Source organism: Dama dama, chromosome 20 (genome assembly GCF_033118175.1).
Source record: "Dama dama isolate Ldn47 chromosome 20, ASM3311817v1, whole genome shotgun sequence".
Classification (NCBI taxonomy): Eukaryota; Metazoa; Chordata; class Mammalia; order Artiodactyla; family Cervidae; genus Dama; species Dama dama.
Window position 1 is genome coordinate 37937425 of NC_083700.1, and position 23652 is coordinate 37961076.

Sequence of the window (23652 nt, forward strand, 5' to 3'; positions counted from 1 at the left end):
TGGAGTGGGTAGCCTTTCGCTGCTCCAGGGAATCTTCCCAACCCAGGGATCGAAACCAGGTCTCCTGCATTGCAGGCGGATTCTTTACCAGCTGAGCCACCAGTGAAGCATGCATTCCTGTGAGAGGACCAATAATGGGGTAGAAAATAGGTTCCTTGTACTTGGAGACAGATCTTTGATTACCTGATCTGTCTGCAAGCTGTTATCAAGTTATTTGGGGGGAAAATGCTCTATAAACTTATATTTTTAAAAAAGAGCTTATGAAGAATAGGATTTTAAAAATTAAAGTGCAATAATAAACATGGAAAAATTAGCTAGGTCTATGTAGAGAAAATATGCCATATCCCAGCACTGACTACTTCTTCAGTTAGTTGTCAAGCTACAAAAATGTCAAGATATAAAAGGAAAGCTGTAACCTGAGCACCTTCACAAATTCAGAGAGAAGAAAGCACAATCAGTGATTTTCCATTCTACTTTTCAAAGTTGTCAAAGTCTTATTTGTTGGTTTGTTTGTTTTAGACTTAAAATAATAAGCTTATATTCACTTTAATCACACAGGCATTGCACAAAGTGTATCTTTGTTATTAATCTTAAATATCATAGCCAAAGCTATAGTTTTTACGCAGTGAGATATAATTCTAAGAGCCTTAAACATGTATACTTTTCGTCTCTTTCCTACTGCTATATTAAGCATAACATGTAAAAAATCTGTGACAATATAAAGATTTCTGCTTCTTTTATTAAAAATGGAATGCTTAATGTTATCAAATTCTTCTTTGTATCTAAATTTTTTAGGCTTTGAATATTATGTGGACAATTCTAAGACCAGAAAAATTTTCAGCCCTATCCCTTCTTACCTGGACACCCAAGTAAACATATCTTCCTTTTTAAAAGTCAGTAACTGGAGAAGGCAATGGCAACCCACTCCAGTACTCTCGCCTGGAAAATCCCATGGACAGAGGAGCCTGCTGGGCTGCAGTCCATGGGGTCGCTAGGAGTCGGACATGACTGGGCGGCTTCACTTTCACTTTTCACTTTCATGCATTGGAGAAGGAAATGGCAATCCACTCCAGTGTTCTTGCCTGGAGACTCTCAGGGACAGGGGAGCCTGGTGGGCTGCCATCTATGGGGTCGCACAGAGTCAGACACGACTTAAGCGACTTAGCAGCAGCAGCAGCAGCAGGGGGGCCCTCTTTCTGCCCCCCTTCCGATGTCTGTGTCAGAAGCTGTCTCTCTTTCATACTTTAATAAATCTTTACCACACACACACACACACACACACAAAATAAATAAATGTCAGTAACTGACAAGGAGATATATTTAGTGTCAACCATGTTAAACCAAATTTTCCTGGAACTTTCTATGTCCTTCTAGTTTACAAATATGTTTTCTTAATTTCAATAAAACTTTCTCCAGTCATATAGCAGATTACGTTTTTGTTCCATGCACTGGGGATTTCAATCAATCTTTCCTTGAATGATTGTGCCTGTCTTCTATGTTAAATTTTTTGTGAATTGATGTGATCTCTTTTATCTTTTCTTATCTTTGATTTTCAGTTAACTCAAAATTTTTCCTCAGTCAGTAAATAAAAAGTCAGTGGAGTTTATTGCCTCCTTTTAGTTTCTTTTCTTTTTTTTTATTCTGGTTCTATATTAATGGTATTTTTGTCTTCATCTTGTTTCCTCAGTTTTTCAATTTACATTTTAATCTCATTCTGTTGTTTGAATGTATAATGTCTCAGCTCTACCTTCCTCACAAAATCCACTATCTCATTAAGTAATTCTACATTATGAAGTTAGCACTGGGGAATTTTCTTCTGTTTGTTGAATTACATATTATTTTATGCTAGATATTTATGCTAGATATCTAATTTTTAGATATCCTCTCCCTTTTCTTTAATATATTTGCTGTCACCTTATACCTTTCCCTCATTTGAGCCATATGGTTTTATCTTATTCATGAGAGTTCAATGCAGATTATATACTGGCTTTGATCTATGGATGGCTTTTTCTTCTTGAACTTTCCACATAATTTGAGATTTGTTTGTGTTCACTTCTTATTTACAAGCTGAGAATCTACTCTGTCCCCTAAACCAAAGTCAACTATAGAGAAGGACAGAAGTCAGCTAGAGCTACCTTGGATGATAACTATGTTGTCTTTTCTAGGATTTCATTAAATATCTTTTCCTGGGTTTATTCCACCTCAGTTCAGTTCAGTCGCTCAGTCATGTCCAACTCTTTGCAACCCCATGGACTGCAGCATGCCAGGCTTCCCTGTCCATCACCAACTCCCAGAGCTTGCTCAAACTTATGTCCATTGAGTTGGTGATGCCATCTTAGTCTACCTAGAAAATAAGATGTTTTATTCTACCTAGAAGAAGACTATTTTATTTCTATAGAGAAATACTCTCAGGATGGGGATAACTCTTTGAATTCAGGATGAAGCTACTTCTATACATTCACTTTCTTCATTTTGCCTAACATTACGACAGCAGTTTTTCTTCTGCCATCATGTGCATTTAACCAACCTATCAATTTCTATTAGAATGTAGGTAAATGTATCAACAATTTTGTAGATCCTCTTGACATATCAATTCCATTTTTGATAAGTGGGAGGTTTATAAAAAGTGTCACTATTATGTGTTAGAATCTTTCTTCTCTTTTCCTTGGACTTTTGCATCTTAAAATTCATGGCATAGGGTTGAGGTATTTTTTCTTGTTTAATAATACCTAGAGACTTTATTTATTTTTCATATCTGAATTATTTAAGTATATGTGGTGTATTGAGAATCTACAACTTGACTTCCCACTATCATCTTTACTTAGAAATCCATAAAGAAAGATGAGGAGTGAGATTAAATTTGCACGAAGCTTAGTCATCATCTTCTTATTCAAAGATACAATGTGTGCCAATTTCACAGCAATATTTTCTGTACTTCTTGCATTCTATAAATAAACTACTATTTTTAGAATTTAAAATGTGCTATACTTTAAAAATTATGATTCACTAGATTAAAAATTCAGCTCAAAGAGGTCCTTCTTGAAATATTCATTGATCATGCACACTGACTGATTAATACACTATGCTTCATGCTTAAAACACAAAAGGAAAAGCAGGAAGAAGAAGGAGAAATAATGCAAAGGAAAATTTGTAAAAGATCTAATTGGGATAGAGACTACTGATTCATTTCCAGGAATCATGGTCTCTCTTACTGATGGAACATCAATCTATCCCTCCAACATATTTTAGCTGCAAGATGGTTACCCAAATAAAGCTATATTTTCCAGCATCTTATTGTAGCTAGATGTAGATATGTGGCCAAGTTTAGGTCAATGGGATGCCTGTGCAACTTTCAGATGGTACTATTTAACAATGAAAGTTTCCTTTCCTCCATTTATTTCTCCTTCCTCAATGGAAAAAGGAGGAAAACAAGCACCACCATGAACCTGGACATGGAAGCCCAGCATACCAAGGATGATAGAGCTGCCTCAATAGCCATGTAAAGCTCATCTCTGGACTCCTTCATAAGAGAGACACTTCTGTCTTCTTAAGTACCAAGAATTCTTGTTAGAGTGATTTTATTAAACATATGAGTGTTCTTATCACAAAAATCTAGTCTCTATCCTCACTAGAGAATAATGTGTGTTAACATTTATTCATTTACAAATAATGGAAATCCACAAAAGAATATATTATGATAGCAAGAAAGAATCAGAAAAATACATAATTATAAAGTTATCGGTGTGTGCATGTGTGCACATGAGCATGTACACACTTGCTCAGCTGTGTCCAACTCTTTACAGCCCACCAGGCTCCTCTGCTCTTGGGATTTCCCAGGTAAAATTATCGAGTGGGTGGCCATTTCCTACTCCGGGGGATCTTCCCAGCCCACAGATTGAATCTGCATCTCCTCTACTGGCAGGCCTGTTCTTTACCACAAGCACCACCTGAGAAGCCCTACAAAGTTACCTAGGTTTCCACAGAAAAGAAATGAAAAAAAAAAGGAAAGATCTTTTTCTTCCTTGCTCATTTGTCTCTCTTTCCCCCCTCTTTAGTATGGGCTACATTTTACAGGACCTTAAAGGTTATGGTAGAAATTATGTGTAAATAAAATAGGAAACCATTGAAAAATTCAAAGTAGGATATTGAACAACCATGGGAGCAGTAGAAAACAAGAGAAATAGATTCATTTGATATTTAAGTTGGAGATTAAATCTATAAGGTTATAGTGAAAGTGAATTTGCAAGAGACTTATTGTCTGTTGAAAGACTGGACATATTAGGGCATAAACACCCTAAAGGCAAAGATCATTCTTTTGTTTAAAGCTATTACCTAGCACCTAAATCAACACCTCTTATATAGCAGGCTCTGAATTAATACCTTTTCAATGCATGAAATAAGTGGTACTGTTCACTGAGATAATAGCAACTATGGGGTTGGAGAGTTTCATGTGGAGCATTTGGACACATTAATTTGGAAATGTTTCTGACTCTTCATAATGGAGATGTGGATTCACCAGAGTTGAGAAACAGAAAGGGAGAGAAGCAATACAAATAGAAGATAAAGATTTATAACTTCTGTATACAGGTGTAACATAAAGTCATGAGTAAAGATAAGAAGGCTCTACATTCTCCCTGAATGAAAAATAAAGAAGCTTATGGCACGGCCTGAGAAATCCCATGGCCTAAAGAGATGGTAGATAAGATAAGTTCAAAAGAATAGCTTTATCAAGAAGCTACTGCCTCCACATGTCCTCAGCATACTAAAACCATCTACCTGTGAATAAAAGGCCATGTGGGCCATTTAGAGAACTTCCCGGTGGCAGAATAATAGAAAATGACAAAAAAGAAGGAAGGTATGGGCTTTCTTTCCTAAGTTGTGAGTAGCTAAGTTTGCTTCCTGAGCAACATAATATGATGCCTGAACACATATGAGCAGGATTTAGGGTTTTAATCAAATACAATTTACAGCAAAATTATTGCGCATATTTAATAATGTGACTAATCCTTATTGTGCTTCATGGTAATTAGGCACAATGTTAAGCAGCTTGAATAAATGAATGTGATTAGCATGATGTTAATATAACTAAACTCATTTTTTATTGTCAACTGAAGAATAGAAAGGCAAAAAGGTGGAAAGGAGGATGCTTTTCGAGGCCTCTTTGAAACTCTTTTATTAGTAACCTGGTAATAACCTCCTCTGCAAGGCAAAGTTCCTCAATCAAAAGCCTTGCTAATTGCTTTACAAGAAAAGCCAGTAATAGTTGGACTCTGAGCTTCATTTCCTGACTTGACTTAAACTCTGTCATCTCATTGACAGTTAAAGATGCTTCAAAGATGAAAAGGAAGTAGTTTACTAGAATTTACACAAACTGGCATCAAATAAGAGGTAGTCAGACCAAGGGAGGCCAGGAAAAGCCAAAGGCAAAATTGGAAAGACATCATAATAAATGTAAATGTTAGATTGAAAGAAAGATTGTGAAAGAAAGCCAGAAATGACTTTTCTTTTTTGTCTTCCACAGTGCAATCAAATCTACTTCTTATTTTTTAAGAAAATCAGAGAAAGTTCCATAGCTTCTATATAGACTTCTAAGATAACATAAATTCCTACAATCATTTCCAGTCACAAAAGTAGTGTCATTTCAGTAGTTAATGCCAGTCCAAATGAATAATTAAAGTTTAAAAACTCTAATGAAAGAGTGTTTACATTTCAACTTGGGCTTTGGCAGAGTACACTCCTTTATGGAAAATGGAGTTATGACAGGCCTCTTTCTTTGCAAAATTTGTTCTTCTATACTCTGTCATTCACATTGCAAACTCTGGTTTCTACTTCTTCATAATTCAGAGAGAAAAAAATCAGGATGCTTATTGGGGGCCAGAAAAGTTCTTACTTGACTAAAATAGTCATGATGTAACAGTTATTTTGTTCCCTGGACTTATTATTGTATTTAGGATTGAATCTATCTTTGTTTTACCTTTTTGTCTTCCTATTTCCATACTTAGAAATGCTACCAACTCCCTTATCAACTGTCATTTTAATTTAGATCACTGTTTTTAGGGAGTCATTTTATAATGACAGGAGAGGGTCATTTAATTCAGAGGACACAATAATGTTAAACAGTTGTATGCCTAATAAAGAATGAAACAAAAACTAATGACATTGTAACTCATCAAACAGAGTTGGATATTTTAACATTCCTCTCAATAATAGATACAATATCAAGCATAAAATTAGTAGGTATAGAAGGCAAAACAAGAAAAAACAAAACAAAAACTGTTAGCAAACATGACCTGAATAACATTTACATAACAACATAAACACCTGAAACTAACATAATATTGAAAATCAACTATATAAAAAAATAAAAAATCTCCAATGAACAATCCAAAAGGGAAATTAAGAAATAATACCATTTATAATAGCATCAAAAAGAATTCTATATTTAGGATTAAACTTAATCATGGATGCAAAATGTAAAAACAAAAACTACAAAAATTTAATTATAGTGTTAAAAGAGATACAAATAAATGGAAAGACAATTCAGATGGAAGTCAATGTTAAGATGTCAAAAACTACACAAAGTGATATACATATGTAATGTAATATTTATCAAAATCCCGACAGTGTTCTTTTGAAGTAACAGAAAAAATCTAACCTAAAATTCATAAGAAGTCTCAAGGGATCCTGAATTACCAAACAATCTTGAAAATGAAAAAGATAGTTGGAGGACTCACACTTCCTGATTTCAAAATTACAAATCTACAATACTTAAGATCATATAGTATTATCAATAAAACAGACATATAGACCAACAAAATAAAAATATATTTTCACACATATGGTTGAATGTTTTTGATAAAGATGTCAAGAGCATACAGTGGGAAAAGGACAGTTTTCAACAAATAGTGTTGGAAAAACTGAATATCTAAATACAAATAATGAAACTGGACTCTTCTCTTACACCTTACAAAAATTAATTCAAAATGGATCAAAGAGCCAAGTGATAGAGCTAAACTTATAACACTTAGAGGAAAACATAGGAATAAGTTTCATGACACTAAATGAGGTAGTGATTATGTGATACGAAAGTATAGGCAATAAAAGTAAAAATAGCTAAATTTGATGATACCAACATTAAACACTTTTGTGTATCAAAGGACACAACAAAGTGAGACGGATATAAACAAAAGGGGGAAAATGATTTGCAGCTTACATACTTCTGACAAGGGATTAATATTCAGAATGTGTAAAGAACATATCATGGCGTTAGTCATTCAGTTGTGTCTGACTCTTTGAGACTCCACAGACTGTAGCCACAATGTGATCACTTCACACACATTAGGATAACTGTTATTAAAAAAAAATAACAACGAAATAAGAAATGTTGGTGAAAATGTAAAGAAAGTGGAACTCTCACATACTACTGGTGTAAATGTAAACTGGTATAATCCCTATGGAAAAGAGTATGGCTGTTCCCCAAATAATTAAATAGAGAATTTCCATATGATCCAGAAATTTTACTTTTTAGTGTATATAACCAAAAAACTTGAAATCAAGGTCTTCAAGAAATAATTGGATACCCACTTTCAAAGCTGCATTATTCGTATAGCCAAGAGGTTGAAGAGACCCAAATGTCTATCTGTGGATGGATAGAAAACAAAATATGGTGTATAATACAATGGAATGTGATTCAGATGTAAAAAGGAAGCAGATTATGGAAATTTTACTAAGGAAAACAAGCCAGTCACAAAAGGAAGAATACTGTATGGTTCCATATATATGAAGTAAACAAAGTAATCAAATTCATAGAGACAAAAATAGATTGTTGGTTACCAAGGATTGGTATGGGTTGGAGTATTGCTGCTCAATGAATACACCATTTAAGGTGTGCAAAATGAAAAAGTTTTGGAAAGTGACTGCACAACAGCATGAGCATATTTAATGCTACAGAACAGTAAAACTTAAAATAGATAACATGGCGAATTTATTTATCTCTCTTGCAGTCCAACAGACTCTCAAGAGTCTTCTCCAACACCAACCACAGTTTAAAAGCATCAATTCTTTGGCGCTTAGCTTTGTTTATAGTCCAACTCTCACATTCATACATGACTACTGGAAAAACCATAGCTTTGACTAGATGGACCTTTGTTGGCAGAGTAATGTCTCTGCCTTTTAATATGTTGTCTAGGTTGGTCATAGCTTTTCTTCCAAGGAGCAAGTATCTTTTAATTTCATGGCTGCAGTCACCATCTGCAGTGATTTTGGAGCCCCCAAAAATAAAGTCAGCCACTGTTTCCCCATCTATTTGCCATAAAGTGATGGGACCAGAAGCCATGATCTTAGTTTTCTGAATGTTGAGCTTTACACCAACATTTTCACTCTCCTCTTTCACATTCATCAAGAGGCTCTTTAGTTCTTCTTCCCTTTCTGCCATAAGAGTAGTGTCATTTACATATCTGAGGTTATTGATATTTCTCCCAGTAACCATGATTCCATCCTATGCTTCATCCAGCCCAGCATTTCTCAGATGTAGTCTGTATATAAGTTAAATAGGCAGGGTGACAATATACAGCCTTGATGTACTCCTTTTCCGATTTGGAACCAGTCTGTTGTTACATGTCCAGTTCTAACTGTTGCTTCTTGACCTGCAAACAGATTTCTCAGGAGGCAGTTACAGTGGTCTGATATTCTGATCTCTTGAAGAATTTTCCACCGTTTGTTGTGATCCACACAGTAAAAGGCTTTGGTGTAGTCAGTAAAGCAGAAGTAGATATTTTTCTGGAACTCTCTTGCTTTTTTGATGATCCAACAGATGTTGGCAATTTGATTGCTGGTTCCTCTGCCTTTTCTAAATCCAGCTTGAACATCTGGAAGCTCACCGTTCATGTACTGTTGAAGCCTGGCTTGGAGAATTTTGAGCATTACTCTGCTAGTGTGTGAGTTGAGTGCAATTGTGTGGTAGTGTGAGCATTCTTTGGCATTGCCTTTCTTTGGGATTGGAATGAAAACTGACCCTTTTCAGTCTGTGGCCACTGTTGTGGTTTCCAAATTTGCTGGCATATTGCGTGCAGCACTTTCACAGCATCATCTTTTAGGATCTGAAATAGCTCAACTGGAATTCTATCACCTCCACTAGCTTTGTTTATTGTGATGCTTCCTAACCCACTTGACTTTGCATTCCAGAATATCTGGGTCTAGGTGAGTGATCACACCATCGTGGTTATCTGGGTCATGAACTTCTTCTCTGTATAGTTCTTCTGTGTATTCTTGCCACTTCTTAATATCTTCTGCTTCTGTTAGGTCCATACCATTTCTGTCCTTTATTGTGCCCATCTTTGCATGAAATGTTCCCTTGATATCTCTATTTTTTTTTTTTTTGAAGAGATCTCTAGTCTTTCCCATTCTATTATTTTCCTCTATTTCTTTGCATTGATCACTGAGGAAGCCTGTCTTATCTCTCCTTGCTATTCTTTGGAACTCTGCATTCAAATGGGTATATCTTTCCTTCTCTTCCTTGCCTTTTTCTTCTCTTCTCTTCATATCTGTTTGTAAGGCCTCCTCAGACAACCATTTGGCCTTTTTGCATTTCTTTTTCTTGGGGATGGTCTTGATCACTGCCTCCTGTACAATGTCACAAACCTCCGTCCATAGTTCTTCAGACACTCTATCAGATCTAATCCCTTGAATCTATTTGTCACTTCTACTGTATAATCATAAGGGATTTGATTTAGGTCATACATGAATGGTCTAGTGGTTTTCCCCACTTTCTTCAATTAAGTCTGACTCTTGCAATAAGGAGTTCATGATCTGAGCCACAGTCAGCACAGTCTTGTTTTTGCTGACTGTATAGAGTTTCTACATCTTTGGCTGCAAAGAATATAATCGATCCGATTTCGGTACTGACCATCAGGTGACGTCCATGTGTAGTTTTTCACTTGTGTTGTTGCAAGAGGGTGTTTGCTATGACCAGTGGCAAAACTCTGCTACCCTTTGCCCTGCTATGTTTTGTACTCCAAGACCAAATTTGCCTGTTACTCCAGGTATCTCTTGACTTCCTACTTTTGCATTTCAGTCCCCTATAATGAAAAGGACATCTTTTTGGGTTGTTCTAGAATGTCTTGTAGGTCTTCATGTTCAGCATTACTGGTCAAGGCAAATACCTGTATTACTGTGATATTGAATGGTTTGCCTTGGAAACAAACAGAGATCATTCTGACGTTTTTGAGATTGCCTCCAAGTACCGCATTTCGAACTCTTTTGTTGACTATGATGGTTACTCAATTTCTTCTACAGGATTCTTGCCCACAGTAGTAGATATAATGGTCACCTGAATTAAATTCGCCCATTCCAGTCCATTTTAGTTCACTGATTCCTAAAATGTCAATGTTCACTCACTCTTGCCATCTCCTGTTTGGTCGCTTCCAATTTGCCTTGATTCATGGACCTACCATTCCAGGTTCCTATGCAATTTTGCTCTTTACAGCATCGGACCTTGCTTCTATCACCAGTACATCCACAACTGGGTGTTGTTTTTGCTTTGGCTCCATCTCTTCATTCTTTCTGCAGTTATTTTTCCACTGATCTCCAAGTAGCTAATTGGGCACCTACTGACCTGGTGAGTTCATCTTTCAGGGTCCTATCTTTTGGCCTTTTCATGCTGTTCATGGGGTTCTCAAGGCAAGAAAACTGAAGTGGTTTGCCCTTCCCTTCTTTAGTGCACTACGTTTTGTCAGAACTCTCCACCATGATCCATCCGTCTTGGGCGGCCCTGCATGACATGGCTCATAGTTTCATTGAGTTAAACAAGGCTGTGATCCATACCATCAGATTGCTTAGTTTTCTGTGATTTTGGTTTCATCCTGTCTGCCCTCTTGGCTTATGGAAGCTTCCTGATCAGAGAGGCTGACTGAGGGGGAAACCGGGTCTTGTTCTGATGGATGGGGCCATGCTCAGTAAATCCTGAATCCAATATTCTATTGATGGGTGGGGCTGTGTTCCCTCCACATTGTTTGACCTGGGGCCAATCTATGGTGGAGGTAATGAAGATAATGGCAACCTTTTTCAAAAGGTCCCATGCAGGCACTATTGCACTCAGTGGCCCCAATCCTGCAGCAGGTCACCACCGACCCACACCCCTGCTGGAGACTCCTGGACATTCACATGCAAGTCTGTGTCAGTCTCTTTTGGGGTCACTGCTCCTTTTTCCTGGGTCTTGGTGCACACAAGGATTTGTTTTTACCCTCCAAGAGTCTGTTTTCCCAGTCCTGTGCAAGTTCTGGTAGCTCTGTGGTGGGGTTAATGGCGACCTCCTCTAAGAGGGCTTATGCCATACCCAGGTCTCCTGCACCCAGAGCTCCTGCGCCTCCAGCTGCCCACTACTGACCTGTACCTCTGCAGGAGACCCCTGAACACAGTTCTGTCTCAGTCTCTGTGGGGTCTCTGGGTCCTTGTGCACACAAGGTTTGTTTGAGCCTTCTGAGTATCTCTGGTGGGTATGGGGTTTGATTCTAAATGTGATTTCACCCCTCCTACCATCATGCTGGGGCTTCTCCTTTGCCTTTGGACATGGGGTATCTTTTTTTGGTGGGATTTAATATTCTTTTGTCAACAGTTGTTCAGCAGCAAGTTGTAATTTTGGAGTTCTCATAGAGGAAGATGAGCGCACATCCTTCTACTCAGCCATCGTGGAGTCAAGTTGTGAACTTTAGTTAGGCAAAGATTTCTTAGGTACAACACCAGAAGCATAATTTATAAAAGACAATATACTGAAGTTTATCTGAATTAAGAACTTCTACTCTTTAAATGACACTGCTAAGAGAACAAAAAAAACAACAACAACAACAACAAAAAAAAAAAACAAAGCATAGACTATGAGAAAATATATTCTAACCCAATAAATCCAATTGTAAAGGTCATATATTCAAAATATATACAGAACTCAAAATTCAAAAATAAAAAATGAAGGCATACAAACCAATTAAAAGTGGGCGAAAAAATTAAAAGACACATTTAATCAAATCAACACATGGATGTCAAATAAGTATACTAAAAGATGGTCCATATTAGCTATAAAACTGCAATGAGATATCCCTAAAAACATAATAGGCTTAATACTAAAAAGACTTGACCACATCACATGTCACCAAGAATGTGGAACAACTGGAAATCTCATATTCTTCTGTTGGAGTGGTAAGTAATTTGACAGTTTCTTAAAAAGTTAAATTCACACCAACTCGACCATTCAGTCCTTCTACTCCTTGATGGAATGAAATGCTCAGCAATTTGCTTTATGCAATAAAATGGATGAACTTCAAAGTAATTATACTGAGTTGAAGATGCCAGATAAAGTATATACAGTAAGAATCCATTTATATAAAATTGTAAAAAATTCAAACTAATCCATAGCAACTGAAAGTAGGTTGATAGTTGCTAGTGATCAGAGTGAGTTGTAAAAGGCAGTAAGGAGGAATATGAGAAAAACAGTTTCACGGGAAAGTTCATTATCTAGACTGTATACATATAACAATACCTATCAGACTATATACTTAAACATGTACATTTATTTTATGCATTTATAAATTCATATTTTAATAAGAAATAAATACTTCTTTCAGATAATCAAACACTAATCAACTTATCAGCAAATATACAATACAAAAATTTAAAGAAAGGGATTTTGCAAAAGAAAAATAATAACAGAAAGTTGGATTTAAATTCAGTAATACTAGAAATAATAAATGTGTGATAATTTTTTTCCATTTAAAAGTCTCTTTCTTTTAAAATGTAATTCACTGGATAAAGCAAAGTGTCTTTTGTAGATATATGACATACGTAGAAATAAAATACATGATAAAAACAGCACAAAGGATGGGAAGGGAAAGTGGAATTACAGTGTCATAAAGTCTTTACACTATAATTGAAGTGTTACAGTATTATTTGAGAGCAGACTGTGATAATTTTATGATGTACATTATAGACCCTGAAGCAACCACCAAAAACAAAGTGCAAAAGAATTTCTAGTTAATAATTAACAGTTGAGATTAATAGACTCATAAAACTAATTAGTCCAAATGAAGGTAGGAATGGAGCAGAACAGCACCAAAAAATGTATAGGAAAATAATATTTAGTGAGATACAGGACTAAATCAACTACATCAATCAATTAAAGTTGATTAAATTTCACAAACAATTCAACTCAAAAGCAGAGACTGATAATTTTTACTTACAAATGAAGATCCAACCATATGCTGTCCACAGTAAACCCATATTAAATACAACTTTGTAGCTGAGCTAAAAATTAAAAGATGAAAAGATATAACATGAACATTTTTCCTTAAAAATGGATAAATGAGCTATATCACTATCAGGCAAAGTAGATTTTAGAACACGGACTATTGCCAAGATTTGAGATTTGTATTTGTAGTTCCTGGAGTTTTAAGTTATTAAAGTTAGTGGCATTTTACTGAATTTTAAGGGAGTTACAGTCCCAGAGATACATTAACCTGGAAACATGAGCCTAGTATAGCTCACCCCTAACAAAATTCCCAGTTCTTAAACAGACAAGAACAAGATTTCTGCTAAACAGTCACCAGCTCCACTTCCTCCTCTTAGATATAGTCATAGATAAATTGAGCAAAATAAAAAAAAACCTTTCAGAAATAGAGATAAACATATATAGAACCAAGAATTCATGCCATGGCCAAGACAGGGAATAATTGATAGCCCACTCCAGATAAACATGACATAAGTTACCATCCTGCCTGCTGTATGTCTTCTGTTGTACTTCAAATGGTATTTGATACTCTACCTTGCCTGTCTGTTTTGTTGCTATTTCCCATTATCATATATTGAAGGTATTATGAGTGAAATTTTACTATTTAGCCAAAGGTTCCTGGACCATGATAAATAACATCCAAGCCTGATTTGAGAAAAATATACTGACTGAGCATTCTAGATTCAGAGAACACATGTCCCATGATACCAGTTTGGGGTTTAGCAGATGATGAGATACAGCGAAATCTACTTTTGCGCATTGGTGAGAACATTTTTTTCCTGTATGTAGAGTAATCACAACAATAATGATATCAATAGCAACTACAATTTACTGAATAACTATTATTTGCCAGGCATGATACCAGCCTTTCAAGTTAGATCATTTCATTTTGGCCTTCAGGCAATTCTGAGGTAAATATCATTATTCCTTTTCCTGCAGATGTTTAAACAAAGTCTCAGATCAATTAAAAAAAAAAAAAATAACTACCACCGAGTCTTACAGTTAAGAAAATGAGGTGCTGAGGTGGTTTGAATATGAAGCCAAGCACCTTGATTCTTAGATATCATATCATATATAAAATAGGCATGAATGTTGATTCTTTTCTACTAAACTAAAGTACCTATGATTTAATTAAGATGAAATAGATCTTAAATGACCCCTCTGAAGCCTCATGTGGGTTTTCCTGGTGGCTCAGACAGTAAAGAATCTGCCTGCAATACAGGAGACCAGGGTTTGATCCCTGGGTTGGGAAGATCCTTTGGAATAGGAAATGGCAACTCACTCCATATTCTTGCCTAGAGAATTCCATAGATAAAGGAGCCAGGCTGGCTACAGTCCATGGGTTGCAAAGAGTCGGACACAACTGAATGACTTTCACTTCGCTTTAACACAAAATCAATAAATGGTTATTAAATAAATGAATTCATTACAAATTCAATATTTCTAAATCAAGAGTTTTGAACTACAGTTGGACACATGGTTTTAAGATTTGAGTATGAGGAGTAAACAATAGAGATATAATAGAGACATGAAGACATAAATGTCAAAACAGTATTTTTTGTCCTCATTTGTAGCCCAAAAACTGATACAAAGAAAGATTATTTTATTTGAAATTTGACTTTTTAAATTTAGGCCAACAGTCAAATAAATGAGCAAAGAAGTTTTTGAAGCCAAATGTGGCCTAGATTTTTTTTTTTTTTTTTAAGAAATAGCTTTCCTTCTTTTTATTTTATTTTTTTCTTTTTTCTTGACCTGACTTAAAGCTCACAGCTTCCACATCCAGAATAGATAAAATAGTATGGAACAGGCATTTACTTATGAAATAGATCCTCACAAGTCACGATTAACCTCAACTACAGATTTTGTTTCTAAGTTATGCCCTTTCTTCCCTGTGTCCAATCAGAAAGAACATTTCTGAAATTCTGTTCACTGAGGGCTTATATTTTGTGGTATTTTAAAATAAGTATCAGTTGACCTGATTTTTCAAGATATATGAAATTCTGGCAGGTTATGCTATGTGTACTTTTGTAAAGTCATGGTGTCTAAACTTTATAAAACTCATTTGTGTGCATATTATTTCATAACCTGAGATGACCTAGACTGACTAAGCAGTCACACTTAAATATTGGGGTTATCCTATTTTTTGATTGTTCATTATTAAGCATCTATTAGATGTTTAATATGATTCACATTTATAAGCAGAATATAGACCCCAATTTCTGTTAGCTTGAGTTTGAAGTGGAGATAAAACACATAGTGTTTGCTACAAAAACAATAGTAGATTCAGAAAGATCTTTGAAATAAAATGAGATTAGGACTGGCCAATATTAGGCAAATGCAATTGAGTTCGGGAGTTCTGATTCTAGAGTAAAAAGTATTACACAAAATTATTTGGCTATAGGGCTTAAAGGAACAAAATAATGTTTATTCCATGTTTAAGTATGTTGATATATCTTCATTATCATCATAACAATCATCTTCATAAACTAAGATTTGCTGAACACTTGGAATATTCCAGGCTCTGCTTCAAGGGTTTTTCATATATTAATTCATTAATTCTTACAAAACTCCAGTAGGGTAAATGTAAACATCATATCTATCTTATGGATGAGGAAGCTGAAACAAGTGAGAATAAAAGAACTTCTCCAAAACCACACATGTAATAAGTCATGGAGGTGGATTTATATACTTTATGACATCCAATGGACCACTGGAGTGTGTGCGTGTGTGCACACTGTTTAGGATATAAATATACAGCTTAAATGTGTGGGTTTCTTTTAATTTACAAAATGCTCTTCTCTGTACCTTAACCATGTTGAAGTGCTTACCATGGCTCAATGACAGAATGCACTTTTTGAATTCTGTACTTGACCACTTAATTTGCTGTGTGTCTATGTGTTAGTTGCTCAGTCATGTCCAACTCTCTGCAATCCCATGGACTACAGCCCACCAGGCTACTCTGCCCAGGGAATTCTCCAGGCAAGAGTACTTGAGTGGGTTGCCATTCCCTTCTCCAGGGGATCTTCCCAACTCAGAGATTGAACCCAAGTCTCCTGCATTGCAGACAAATTCTTTACCTTCTGAGCCAGCCCAGTTGAGACAAATTAATTCAACTTTCTGCTCTTCAGAAAGTAAGTGAATGATAAAATACATACCTCATAGGGTTTTGAGCAATAACTGACTTTGTATAAATAAAAGTTCTTAGGATAGTGTGTGGGACACAGCAAGTGTTCAGTAAAGATCAGTTCAACAAAAGAGTCCAAAATGCAGTTCTTGGGTACAATCTCAAAGATCACAGGAAGATCTCTTGCTTGTTTTGGAAGGGAGGCAAACCATTCAATATCAGTGTAATCCAAGTCTATCCCCCAACCACTAATGCCAAAGAAGCTGGAGTTGAACAGTTCTATAAAGACCTACAAGAGCTTCTAGAGCTAACACCAAAAACAGATGTCCATTTCATCACAGGGTACTGAAATGCAAAAACAGGAAGTCAAAAAATACCTGGAGAAACAGGAAAGTTTGGCCTTGGAGTACAAAATGAAGCAGATAAAGGCTAACAGAGTTGTGCCAAGAGAACACACTGGTCATAGCAAACACCCACTTCCAACAAAGAAGAGACAAATCTACACATGAACATCACCAGATGGTCAATACCGAAATTAGACTGATTATATTCTTTGCAGCCAAATATGAAGAAGCTCTACACAATCAGCAAAAACAAGACCAGGAACTGACTGTGGCTGAGATCAAGATCTCCTCACTGAAAAATTCAGACTTAAATTGAAGAAAGTAGGGAAAACCACTAGACCATTTGGGTATCACCTAAATCATATCCCTTATGATTATATAGCAGAAGTGACAAATAGGTTCAAGGGATTAGATCTGATAGACAGACAGCCTGAGGAAGGAACTATGGATGGAGGTTCATAATATTGTACAGGAAGTGGTGATTAAAACCATCGCCCAAGAAAAAGAATGCAAAAAGGCAAAATGGTTGTCTGAGGAGGCCTTATAGATAGCTGAGAAAAGAAGGGAAGTGAAAGGAAAGATATATCCATCTGAAGGCAGAGTTCCAAAGAATGTCAAGGAAAGATAAGAAAGTCTTCCTCAGTGATCATTGCAAAGAAATAGAGGGAAACAATAGAATGGGAAAGACTAAAGATCTCTTCAAGAAATTAGAGGTACAAAGGGAACATTTTATGCAAAGATGGTCACAATAAAGGACATAAATGTTATGGACTTAACAGAAGCTGAAGATATTAAGAAGAGGTGGCAAAAATACACAAAAGAACTCTACAAAAAAGATCTTAATGACCCAGATAACCAAGATGGTGTGATACTCACCTAGAGCCAGACATTCTGGACTAAGAAGTCAAGTGGGCCTTATGAAGCATCACTACAAACAAAGCTGGTGGAGGTGGTGGAGTTCCAGCTTAGCTATATCAAATCCTAAAAGATGATGCTGTGAAAGTGCTGCACTCAATATGCCAGCAAGTTTGGAAAACTCAGCAGTGGCCACAGGACTGAAAAGGTCAGTTTTCCTTCCAATCCTAAAAAAAGGGAATGCCAAAGAATGTTCAAGCTACCGTACAATTGTACTCAGCTCACACACTAGCAAAGTAATGCTCAAAATTCTCCAAGATAGGCTTCAACATTACATGAACCGTGAACTTCCAGATGTTGAAGCTGGTTTTAGAAAAGGCAGAGGAATCAGAGATCAAATTGCCAACATCTGCTGGATCACAGAAAAAGAAAGAGAATTCGAGAAAAACATCTATTCTGCTTCATTGACTATGCTAAAGCCTTTGACTGTGTGGATCACAATAAACTGTGGAAAATTCTTAAAGAGATGGAACTACCAGACCACCTTACCTGCCTCCTGAGAAATCTGTATATAGGTCAGGAAGCAATAGTTAGAACTGGTCATGGAAAAATGAACACGTTCCAAATCGGAAAAGGAGAACATCAAGGCTATATATTGTCACCCTGCTTATTTAACTTATATGCAGAGTACATCATGCTCAATACCAGGCTGGATGAAGCACTAGCTGGAATCAAAATTGTCAGGAGAAATATCAATAACCTCAGAAATGCAGATGATACCACCCTTATGGCAGAAAGTGAAGAGATACTAAAGAGCCTCTTGATGAAAGTGAAAGAAGAGAGTCAAAAAGTTGGCTTAAAACTCACAAAAAACTAAGATCATGGCATCCAGACCCATCACTTCATGGCAAATAAATGGGGAAAGAATGGAAATAGTGATAAACTTCATTTTCTTGGGCTCCAAAATCACTGCAGATGGTGACTGCAGCCATGAAATTAAAAGATGCTTGCTCCTTGGAAGAAAAGCTATAACCAACCTAGACAGCATATTAAAAAGCAGAGACATTACTTTGCTGACAAAGGTGCATCACATCAAAACTATTGTTTTTCCAGTAGTCTTGTATTTACGTGAGAGTTGGATCATAAAAAAAGCTGAGTGCAGAAGAATCAATGTTTTTGGAATTGGTGGCACTGGAGAAGACACTTGAGAGTCCCTTGAACTGCAAGGAGGTCAAACCAGTCAACCCTAAAGGAAATCAGTCCTGAATATTTATTGAAAGACTGATGCTGAAGCTGAAGCTCAAATATTTTGGCCACCTAATGTGACGAACTGACTCACTAGAAAGACCCTGATGTTGGGAAAGATTGAAGGTGGGAGAAGAGGACAACAGAGGATGAGATAGTTGGATGGCATCACTGACTCAATGGACATGAGTTTGAGCAAGCTCCAGGAGTTGGTATTGGGCTGTGAAGCCTGTTGTGCTACAGTCCATGGGGTCACAAAGAGTCAGACACTGCTGAGTGACTGAACTGAACTGAACTGAAAGTTTAGTTAATATTGTAGACAAATTAATTCCTTTGCTGGTATTTTTTTTTTTTTTATTAGTTGGAGGCTAATTACTTCACAACATTTCAGTGGGTTTTGTCATACATTGATATGAATCAGCCATAGATTTATACATATTCCCCATCCCGATCCCCTCTCCCACCTCCCTCTCCACCCGATTCCTCTGGGTCTTCCCAGTGCACCAGGCCCGATCACTTGTCTCATGCATCCCACCTGGGCTGGTATCTGTTTCACCATAGATAGTATACATGCTGTTCTTTTGAAACATCCCACCCTCACCTTCTCCCACAGAGTTCAAAAGTCTGTTCTGTATTTCTGTGTCTCTTTTTCTGTTTTGCATATAGGGTTATCGTTACCATCTTTCTAAATTCCATATATATGTGTGTTAGTATGCTGTAATGTTCTTTATCTTTCTGGTGCTGGTATCTTAATAGATATATCTTTCTTTTTTAACACCCAGCTCAAATAACAATTTTGAAAGTTCTTTAAGAATTTCACTGGAAATAGAATTTTTATCCAACTTAATAAATCTTATTGTCATAATTTACGTATAGAAGCAGTTGGATTGATCAGCTGATCTAGTGAAGTATCAAGTGACATTTTCTTCAATATTAGATGTAGAATCAAAAACAGTTTGGTCATAGAGATGTAATATTCATTATGTTATGCAAAGAACTTAATAACTCATGCACCATAGAATTCTCTTTCTTTTTGGTGTAGCTAATAGTCAAACCAATCAATCCTGAAGGAAGTCAACCTTGAATACTCATTGAAAAGATTGATGCTGAAGCTCCAATCCTCTGGCCACCTGATGTAAAGAGCTGACTCACTGGAGAAGACAGAGGATGAGATGGTTGGATGGCATCACCGACTCAATCGACATGAGTTTATATAAACTCCAGCAGATAGTGATGAACAGGGAAGTCTGCCATTGCAGTCCATGGGGGTCTCAGAGAGTTGGACATGACAGAGCAACTGAACAACAACAGTTCAGAGCAGTTCAGCAGCAACAACAACAAATAGTCTTTAAAACTTTGGCAAGGCAATTATGCATGGAACTTCCTTATTGTTACACTTAATCTCACCTCTTCTCTACTTTTCCAAGTTTTGTTTTGTTTTTATTCATGGTAGAAAGAACACTGGATAAACTCAGGGCATTATTTACATTGATACATTCTTTTATGTAGATCTAATATAATGCTGAGAGATCTACATAGTACACCATATTCCCTTAAACACACATAAAGAATATTCCATGAATGAAACCTAACCAGGAATATAAACGGACTTATATGAGAAATCATTCTATAATTAAGTTAGATTTGGGGATATTTAGAAATTATTTTTTGAGTATATAGGAAATTGTGTCATGTTTTAGTAAAAAAAAAAAAGAAAGAACACTGTAATATAATATACTTTGATTTTTTTTATCTATTAGATATTTCTATTTTTTAATGTCAGGATAACTACTCTCACATAGAAGAAATCTCTACTTTCAGTTTTTTCTTCTGCTGGTGCTTCTACATGAAGTCAGAAGATGAGGAATAGCATATAAGAAAAACAAGATGAAGACAGTCAAAAGGTACAAGCTTCCAGTTATATAAGTAAGTACTAGGGGCGCAGTTTGCAATATGATACATATAATTAACAGGGCTGTATGTTATATATGAAAGTTGTTAAAGTAAATCCTAAGAGTTCTCATTACAGGAAAAATATTCTATTAATGTCTTTAATTTTGTTATTACAAATGGATGCTTACTAAATTTACTGTTATAATAATTTCATGATGTAGGTAAGTCAAATCATTATGCCATATACCTTAAACTTATACAGTCCTATATGTCAATTATATCTCAATAAATCTAGAAGAAGAGGAACAAAGAAAAAAAGAAACAGAGGTATACCTAAAGGATATGATGAGTTCAGTTCTAGACCACTGCAGTAAAGCGCATGTTTCAATAAAGAGAGTCACATAATTGTTTTGGTCTCAGTGCACATTAAAGTTTTCTTGGCACTATGCTATGGGCTATTAAGTGTGCAGAAGCATTATGTGTTAAAATTATGTGCTAAAAATACCTTAGTTAAAAATACTTTATTGCTATAAAAGCTAGCCATCATCTGAGCCTTAAACTAAGTGTAATCTTTTTGTTGGTGGAGGGTCTTACCTTGATGTTCATGGTTCTGACTGAACAGAGTGGTGGTAAAGGTTGGGGTGGCTGTGGCAATTTCTTAAAATAAGACAGTGATGAGTTTAGCTGTGTTGACTGACTCTTCCTTTCACGTAAAATTTCTCCATAGTATGCAATTGCTGTTTGATAACATCTTACCCACAGTAGGACATCTTTTAAAATTGTAGTCAACCCCCTCAAAGCCTGTCCCTGCTTTGTTAATCATTCCACTGAGCAACCAGGGAAGCCCTGAGGTTGTTTTATGATCTATTATGTGTCTAATTTTTATAAATGTTCCATGTGTACTTTGGTAGGATATATGAGCCAATTACAGTCACAATTTTTATATGTCCTGTAAAATAAACTTGTTAAAAAAAAAAAGAAAAAAAAAATAAATTCTTTATTGTCATTTCAACAATCTTCACTGCATCTTCACCAGGAGATGAAGATAAATTGAAGATAAATTTCTTGAGATAAATTCTATCTCAAGAAGCCACTTTCTTTGCTCATCTATAAGAGGCAACTCCTCATCCATTCAAGTTTTATCATGAGACTGCAGCATTTCAGTAACATCTTCAGTCTCCACTTAAAATTCCAGTTCTCTTGCTATTTCCACCACATCTACAGTACTTCCTGCACTAAAGTTTTGAACCCCTCAAAGTCATCCATGAGGACTGGAATCAATTTCTTCCAAACTCTGTTTATGTTGATATTTTGACCTCTTCTCATGAGTCATAAATGTCCTCAGTGTAATCTAGGGTCACAAATCCTTTCCAGGTTTTCAGTCTGCTTTGCCCAGATCCATCAGAGTAATCACTATCCATGCCAGCTATAGCCTTATGCAACATACTTCTTATCAGATTATTGACTGGGGGATTTCTGCAGAAAATAATGCCTGTGGCTGGCAATTTGTTTTGTAAGTGAATGTTGAAATGTCTCTGGTCAATAACATTTTGGGTAACAAAGGATATATTAATAAGTCTCTGGTCAATAAGTTGTTAAATGATAAGACTTGAAAATCAAAATTACTCTTTGATGCATGGGCTGCAGAATGGATGTTTTGTTAGCAGGCATAAAAACAATAATCTCATTGCACATCTCCATCAGAGCTCTTGGGTGACCAGGTGCATTGTTAGTGAGCAGTAACATTTTGAAAACAATCTATTTCTGAGCAGTAGGTCTCAACAGTGACTTAAAACATTCAGTAAATCATTCTTTCACAGATGTGTTGCCATCCAGACTTTGTTGTTATAATTACAGAGTATGAACGAAGTCATTTTAGTGTAATTCTTCAGATTTCCATAATGGTAAATGGGCTTCCATTGTGGCTCAGTTGGTAAAGAATCCGGCTGCAATGTGGGAGACCTGAGTTTGATCCCTGGGTTGGGAAGATCCCCTGGAGAAGGGAAAGGCTACCCACTCCAGTATTCTGGCCTGGAGAATTCCATGGACTATATAGTCCATGGGGTCACAAAGAGTCGAAAGGACTGAGTGACTTTCACTTTCACTTTCAAATGAGCACTAGCTTCAACTTAAAATCACCAGCTACATTAGCCCCTAATAAGAAAGTCAGCCTGTCTTTTCAAGCTTTGAAGGCAGGCATTGACTTCTCCTCTCTGGCTATGAAAGTCATAGATGGCATCTTCTACTAGCAGGGTGTTTCATCAATGTTGGAAATCAGTTGTTTAGCATAGCTACCTTAATTAATTATCTCAGCTGGATTTTCTGTATAATTTGCTGCCCCTCTTATATTAGCACTTGCTACCTCACTTTGCACTTTTATGTTTTGGAAATGGTGTGTTTCCTTAAACCTTATGAATCATCTTCTGCTACCTTCAAATTTTTCTCCTTCAGCTTCCTCACCTTCCTCAGCCTTCATCAAATTGAAGAGACTTAGGGATTTGCTCTCGATTAGGGGTTTTAGTTCAACGGAATGTTGTAGCTGGTCTGATCTTCTATCCAGACAACTAAAACTTTCTCCATATCAGCAATAAAGTTGTTTCATTTTCTGATCATTCATGTTCACTGGAGTAGCACTTTTAATTTCAAAAACTTTTCCTTTTCATTCAAACTTGGCTAACCTTTTGGCAAGAGAGACTTAGGTTTCAGTCTGTCTCAGGTTTTGACATGTCTTTCTCACTAAGCATAGTCATTTCTTCATTTTGATTTAAAGTGAGAAATATGTTACTCGTCATTTCACTCAAACACTTAAAGGGCATTGTAGGCTTGTTAACTGGCCTAAATTCAATATTATGTGTGTCAAGGAATAGGAAAGCCCAAAGAGAGAGAGAAAGAGGGGGGAATAGCCACTCAGACGAACA